General features: G+C 35.3%; 1 pseudogene; it reads left to right on the forward strand.

Moving 5' to 3' along the window:
• Positions 1-411: 411 nt before the first annotated feature.
• On the forward strand, positions 412-6,016 carry LOC132557727 (uncharacterized; annotated as a pseudogene).
• The last annotated feature ends 229 nt before the right edge of the window (positions 6,017-6,245 follow it).

Genomic DNA, 6,245 nt, shown 5'->3' on the forward strand with positions numbered 1-6,245 from the left:
TCTTTTCAGGAATTGTAAATAAACCTTCTTTATCTTTTGCCGAAATTGATTGAATTTGAGTTAGGGTTATGACTCTGGGTCGTTATTTTCTTGCGTTTTTCTCCAATGATATCTCTCTCTCTTTGTGAAAGTAATTTGTATTGCTTTCTTTCTTTCTGTAATAGTTTTTTTTTTACTTATGTCTTATTGTCGTTTTACTAATGTGCTATTTTGAACAATACTCATCCTTATACTTTGCTGAGGGAACACTTGAAAATAGAACAACATAAAGACCAGTTTGCCTATCTGATTAAGTATTGAATCTATTTCCTTGAAACTACGTTTGTAAGATTGCTTTTTGTGTAAATTTTACAGCACCGTTATTACAAGTGCTAGGCTTGGCAAATACTTCTTCTTGAAAAGAACGCTGCAATGATAAAACTGGAAAAACGGTTTCCCCAGAACACGGTGACATCAATGGAAGTAATAAAATCAGTCTCCGATTGAAGGCTTCGTTGTTCAGATGTAAGGGTGGTGTTTGTCTAACATATATGACGACACCAATGACACCTGTTCACCCAACAACACTCTCCTTTGACATTTCCGATGCTTACTGGAGACCAAATTCAACTCATTTTCAAGGTAGATACAAAATCAGAGCTTCTGGCATTTCTATATCAGCCAATCTAATGATCTGAATCCACAAAGTTTTCGAAATTACAGGGAAATGTTCGCAGACTTTTGAATTCTTTTGATGCATGTTACTTATTTCACCCTGAAAATTACAACACTGATTATTGGAATATGTTGTTTATTTCCCAGTAACGGTATAGTTAATGGTTACAATTGTGAAGCATTAACCGGAAGTTGTATAACGCTCCTTACAACTGGAATAATGTCAATGACGCATGCGCTTAAAACAGTTCTCGGATTCTCTCCATTGATAGGTCCGCAAAACAACTAGAGACTGAACAACATATGAAGAAACAAGGTAATTCAAACTCATAGTATCAAAAGATGTAATCCAATCACAGAGACACATTCAATACTTTTCGGTAGTAACCATGATGTCTGTGGCGACAGGGTGATATCACTGAAAATAGTTTGTAAGGTGTTCGGGAAAGTAACTGTGTATAATCACAAACCTGCAAAATTGTATATTTGCCCCGAACGTACAAGATTCATATTTTAAAAACTTCTTTACTATCGTATTTTCTTCCCGAACGCATACAAATTTAAAACATTCTCAATTCGCGTCTTTTTGCCAAGAATGGACAAGATTTCAAACTTCTTAATTTTCGTCTTTTGGCCACAAATGGACGAGATCTAATGCTTCTTAAGTCTCGTTCTGGTATTGTTAAACCATTAAGTTCCGTTGCTTGGTAACCAGATATTTACATTTCCAGTGATCAGAACTTCGATTTTCAAATTTTAGAAAAAATTAAAGCCTTTACATTGGTTTTTAGAAAACACGCATAAATAGGCATATTGTCTTGAAAATGGGTCAGGACGCATTCCTTGCAAGAAGTATCAAGACTTTAAAAGTGTTCGTTTGATTTCTTTGTTCATAAGTAGTTCAAATTTGGACTTTTAAAGATATATCCTTTTCGTCATTCGTGTCATTAAGGGCTGCCAAGCAATACTAACGAAAAAGCACTCACAACACTTACATCACCATACCAAAGTAGCTGGATGTAAAACACATTGTGAATATGTTATACAGGATTGGTATCAGATACACGTTTTTTAAAATGGCACATTAGATAAAAGTTCAACGGTCTGTGTGAGCCAAAACAATCAATTATAATATGTCTGGTAGTGGAGAATTGATCATGTTCGGTTTGTTAAACGTTTCCAGTATAAAGTTTCCATTATAACAATCAGGCAAAGGTAGTCGATAAGCGTAGATACTGCGCTTTATGAGATTCCCAGGCACCATTCCATACTGATCGATACTTGTCAAATGGCTAATATCTTTAAATGGTGAAAGGACAAAAGGTTGAGAATTATTAATGGTTTAGAATGACGGAACGATGAAACAAACCAGTCAGCGTAATCAATTTAATGACATTTAGAGTTAGTCAACAATACTGGTATTAGTTTTGTGTTTGTGATGAAATTTCTTTCTTGCAAACTAAATCTATTTGGTCATAGAAAGCTGAACACATGTTTGAGATTTGAAAATCTAATTTTTCGATGTCAGTTAAATAGTTAAACAAAAAAATATTACGGCTTTTCTTATCCGATTCACAAATCACAATTGACGCAGTACAACTTCAAATATTCATTGGACAATACCTGATCTATTATCTTCCTAATACTTTACATGTGTGACAAAGAAAGGTAACTCTCAACCTTCAATCTCTGAAAAACATTAAACAGTGAATAAGTGCTAATAAGATAAGTCATCAACATATGTTACCAATTATTAATGTAATCTTAAGCGTTATGATGGATTTATCTTGCAGGGTCTGCGATATGCATGGCATGGATCAAGTGACCATACAACTGCAGGTCAGTGGCTGGATGAAGAAAACAACAATGCTATGTATATGATGTCAGCCCAGGACAACCTGATAATGGACACGGACTACGCAATGATTAGATCAGATAAGGGATATGGGTGCGATGACACGCGAGATTATCAGAACTGCGTAATACAGTTTACGATATCTATATAAGGGAGTATTTGATTGGACAATAATTACGATATCTATATATAAGGGAGTATTTGATTGGACAATATGAGCACACGAACGATACATCAACATGCGAGGAAGCTGGTTATTGGAAAAAGTAGATAACAACTGGATATGAATTGACAAAAGGCCTCGTTTTATCTAAATCTGAACTTTATCCCATACTCTTATCAGTATCACTATGTAGTCATGGATGTCATGAGTAAAATCAATATGTTGATGTGGAGAAATCGGATCAATTATCATTCAATATCAAATTCACGTGACAGTATTCCGATCAAAAACGTTCTGGTCATACGTCATCGAATTGTATAACTGCGGCTACAATGTTTCGCGCTTATCGATTTTATCATTCGTATTAAAACGACGTATTTCAGGATTGACAGTATGTCATACTTTGTGGAGATGTGAATTATTTAGAAGATTTTTATTTTTTTAATCTCATCTTCTTCATTTCAAAAGGACATTTAAACATTTAAAAGACAAGTGTTTCTGGGTGAAGTAATTCAGATACTTGCCAAAACATAGTCGATCATTTTTAATCTAGATTGTAAAGTGTGTCTGTATGAGGCGATATGGAATTCAAATGCTGTACCAGCAAGGTGATTTATTACAAAGAGGAATACTCTTTATCATTAAAACTGTAGCATGGAGGAAAAGAAATTAAAAAGAAATGTTTAGCTGTATGGAGGACACATTAGACTACTGCCGCTGAAGTAGGTTTTGATAAAGATATTGATTACATGCACAGAGTATTAGCTTTAATGATGTTCCAACTGACCGTAAGACAATAGGACTGAACAGATTTCATGACAGAAATGATCAGATACAGAAACTGATTTAAACAAACGCTCCAGGACGTCCGGGCCGGGCACGCCGATTCGATAAACAGTTTATCGTACAATGAAAATGGCTTAAACTGTAAAATCCGTTAAGACGATATAGATTCCAACGAATATTGATTGACTGTTGTTCATGATATTCTGTATTTAAGTAATGCAGATATTCTGCACATGTATCTATTTTTAGTTTAGTAATGACATCAAACTGTAACTGATTACCTGTCAATAATTAGGCTTGTATATCCGAGCTCTAATTGGTCCAATAAAAAAGACGTTTGATAGGTATGTATTAAAAATAAGGAGATTGAGAGTGTAGGGAAGTAATGTTATCAGACGATTAGGCTCACTCCATTAATACCATCCACTGCAATCACTCGAATGCAGTAGATAGCTCATGGAGTTCTCTATACCATATTTCTTCATCAACATCAGTGTAGGTATATAAATTATAGACATCAGTGTAGGTATATAAATTATAAACATCAGTGTAGGTATATAAATTATATACATCAGTGCAAGAATGTCCATCATTTGTATAATCGTAGAATTCGACAATTTGTTGATGGAAAGGGTGTATTCTCTGATTACCATTTTAGTTAATGAAGAGATGTTTTAAAACGTGTATACTTTTTAAAACGGTTTTGACATAAAAGTTTTGGTTTCATTGTTATATAAACGACATGTGATTTAAAAATATAGTCCTTTTTCTTTTTTTATTATGTATCTGTTTGTATGAAAATGCAACATCAAGCTGAAATATGTCCTTAGTCTAATCCCTTGTTGAAGGTTTGACAATAAACACATTAAAATAGCAAGAGGCTCAAAGAGATTGTATCATTCACCTGGATCTTGAAGCCCAGCACTGGTGCATATACCTATAGGTTGGGTATTTCAAATGTTTCCAAATTACAGCTCAGTCACTTAACCTCTTTGGTAAGGCAAGACCAATGGGTAAATTCTTATATCAAGACTGTCTTTCTCTTTTGATGAACATTACCGGTTTCATTGTTATCAGGTTGGGATCTCAACTGTATCAAAATATGACCCAGAAAATAAAGCTCCACGAGGTATTCTACACCCTATGGTCAATTCTCATATCATGAATGTGTTCATCTTTTGATGTCAAATAATTCTATATACAGTATTGTAATAGGGTGGGCATTTCAATTGTTTCAGAAATACAACCGAAAAGTCCAGAGTGGTGGGAACATACCTGAGGGTCAGTTCTTACATCATGTATGTCCTAAAAGATATATTTTTTAAGGGCTGGGATCTCCACTCTGTCAAAGATATAACCCAGTCAGTTTTGACATCATGATTAAGCTTATCTCTTATTGCCTAGCAATGTTATATATGGTTATGGGGTGGTGATCTCAACCATTCCGAAGATATAACCCAGACTTAAGTCCAGACGGATGGAGCCACAACCAGGAGCCAGTTCTTGCATCATGTATGTGTTTATCTCTTGATGTACATCATTGTTATGTAAGGTTTAGGGGTATGGACCTCAATTGTTCCACCAATATAACACTGAAACTAATTCTCTTTGGTTGGGGCCAGACCCAAGGCCATGTTTTAAACCACAATTGTTTCTCTATGTTCAACAGTGTCATATATGGTTATCGGATGGGAATTTCACCTGCTTTGTAGAAAAAGTTGGACAAACGATGGATGACAGACGAACACCACGATATCCCTATAACTCCCCTGGCCCTTTGGGCAGGTGGGATAAAACCTGGCATTACCCTTCATTGTGGGAAATTTTGTAACTAGCACGGACCAAGTAATTCTTCGACTTTTTCATAGCAATTAATAGCAATATCTGACAAAGGTCTCCAGCTGAAAAACTGACATCCATACAAACTCATTATCATTGATTGCAAACTCTGACAAACCCAAAATATACCAAGTTGATACAGAAATTGGCAAGACTGAGCGAGACTATCGCGTTCTGATGCACTTTGTTCACACATCTTGTATTTTGCTCTTCATTAATATTATTAATGCAAGATATCTTTGTAACTTTCCGTAAACCAAAGTCATAATGATTACCTATTGAGAGAACAGAATAAGACAAACAACAATTCTTTATCATTGACCTTTATTGATATATTGATGAACATATTGCTTAGAGTTCTTTGTTTATAAATTGGTGTCTAAACACACAATCATGTTCTAAATAAACTTGTGTCAGTGATTTAAATCACGACATCAGGGTAATTTCAACATTTATGAATGATTTTATAACCAAAAAAAAAAAAAAAAAAACCCAAGACTTGACTACTAGTTAAGCTGTTTATTGCAACAAAAAGATAATCTCTTGGGCGTAACGATCTCTTTGGGGCTACAGGGGCTGCTCACTCATAAGCAAACTATTGAACATTTGATTGTGACAAGCTTGACTCTGTGACATCAGAGAAGCAAAGTAAAAGTGAACTGTGCTTGACTCCGGAACATGAGAAATCACTTGACTTTGATGAACAGAGAAGCAACTAGACTCACTGATGCCAGAGAAGCCAGGAATGACAGGGCTAGACTCTGTAAGAGTATAGAGAAGTAGTTGACTCTAAGAGACTCAGAAGGTTCTAGAGAAGTGGCTTGACTCTGACACTGACTCACAGGGCAGCTGGCATAATACAAGGACAAACTTGACTCCAGGGTAACCAATGAGAAGACTCTGGACTCTAAAACGTTACAGAGCAGTGACTTGACTCATGAAAGGACC

Source organism: Ylistrum balloti, unplaced genomic scaffold, assembly GCF_031769215.1.
Source record: "Ylistrum balloti isolate Yb309-2 unplaced genomic scaffold, AGI_CSIRO_Ybal_v1 Utg370714, whole genome shotgun sequence".
In the NCBI taxonomy this organism is placed as follows: Eukaryota; Metazoa; Mollusca; class Bivalvia; order Pectinida; family Pectinidae; genus Ylistrum; species Ylistrum balloti.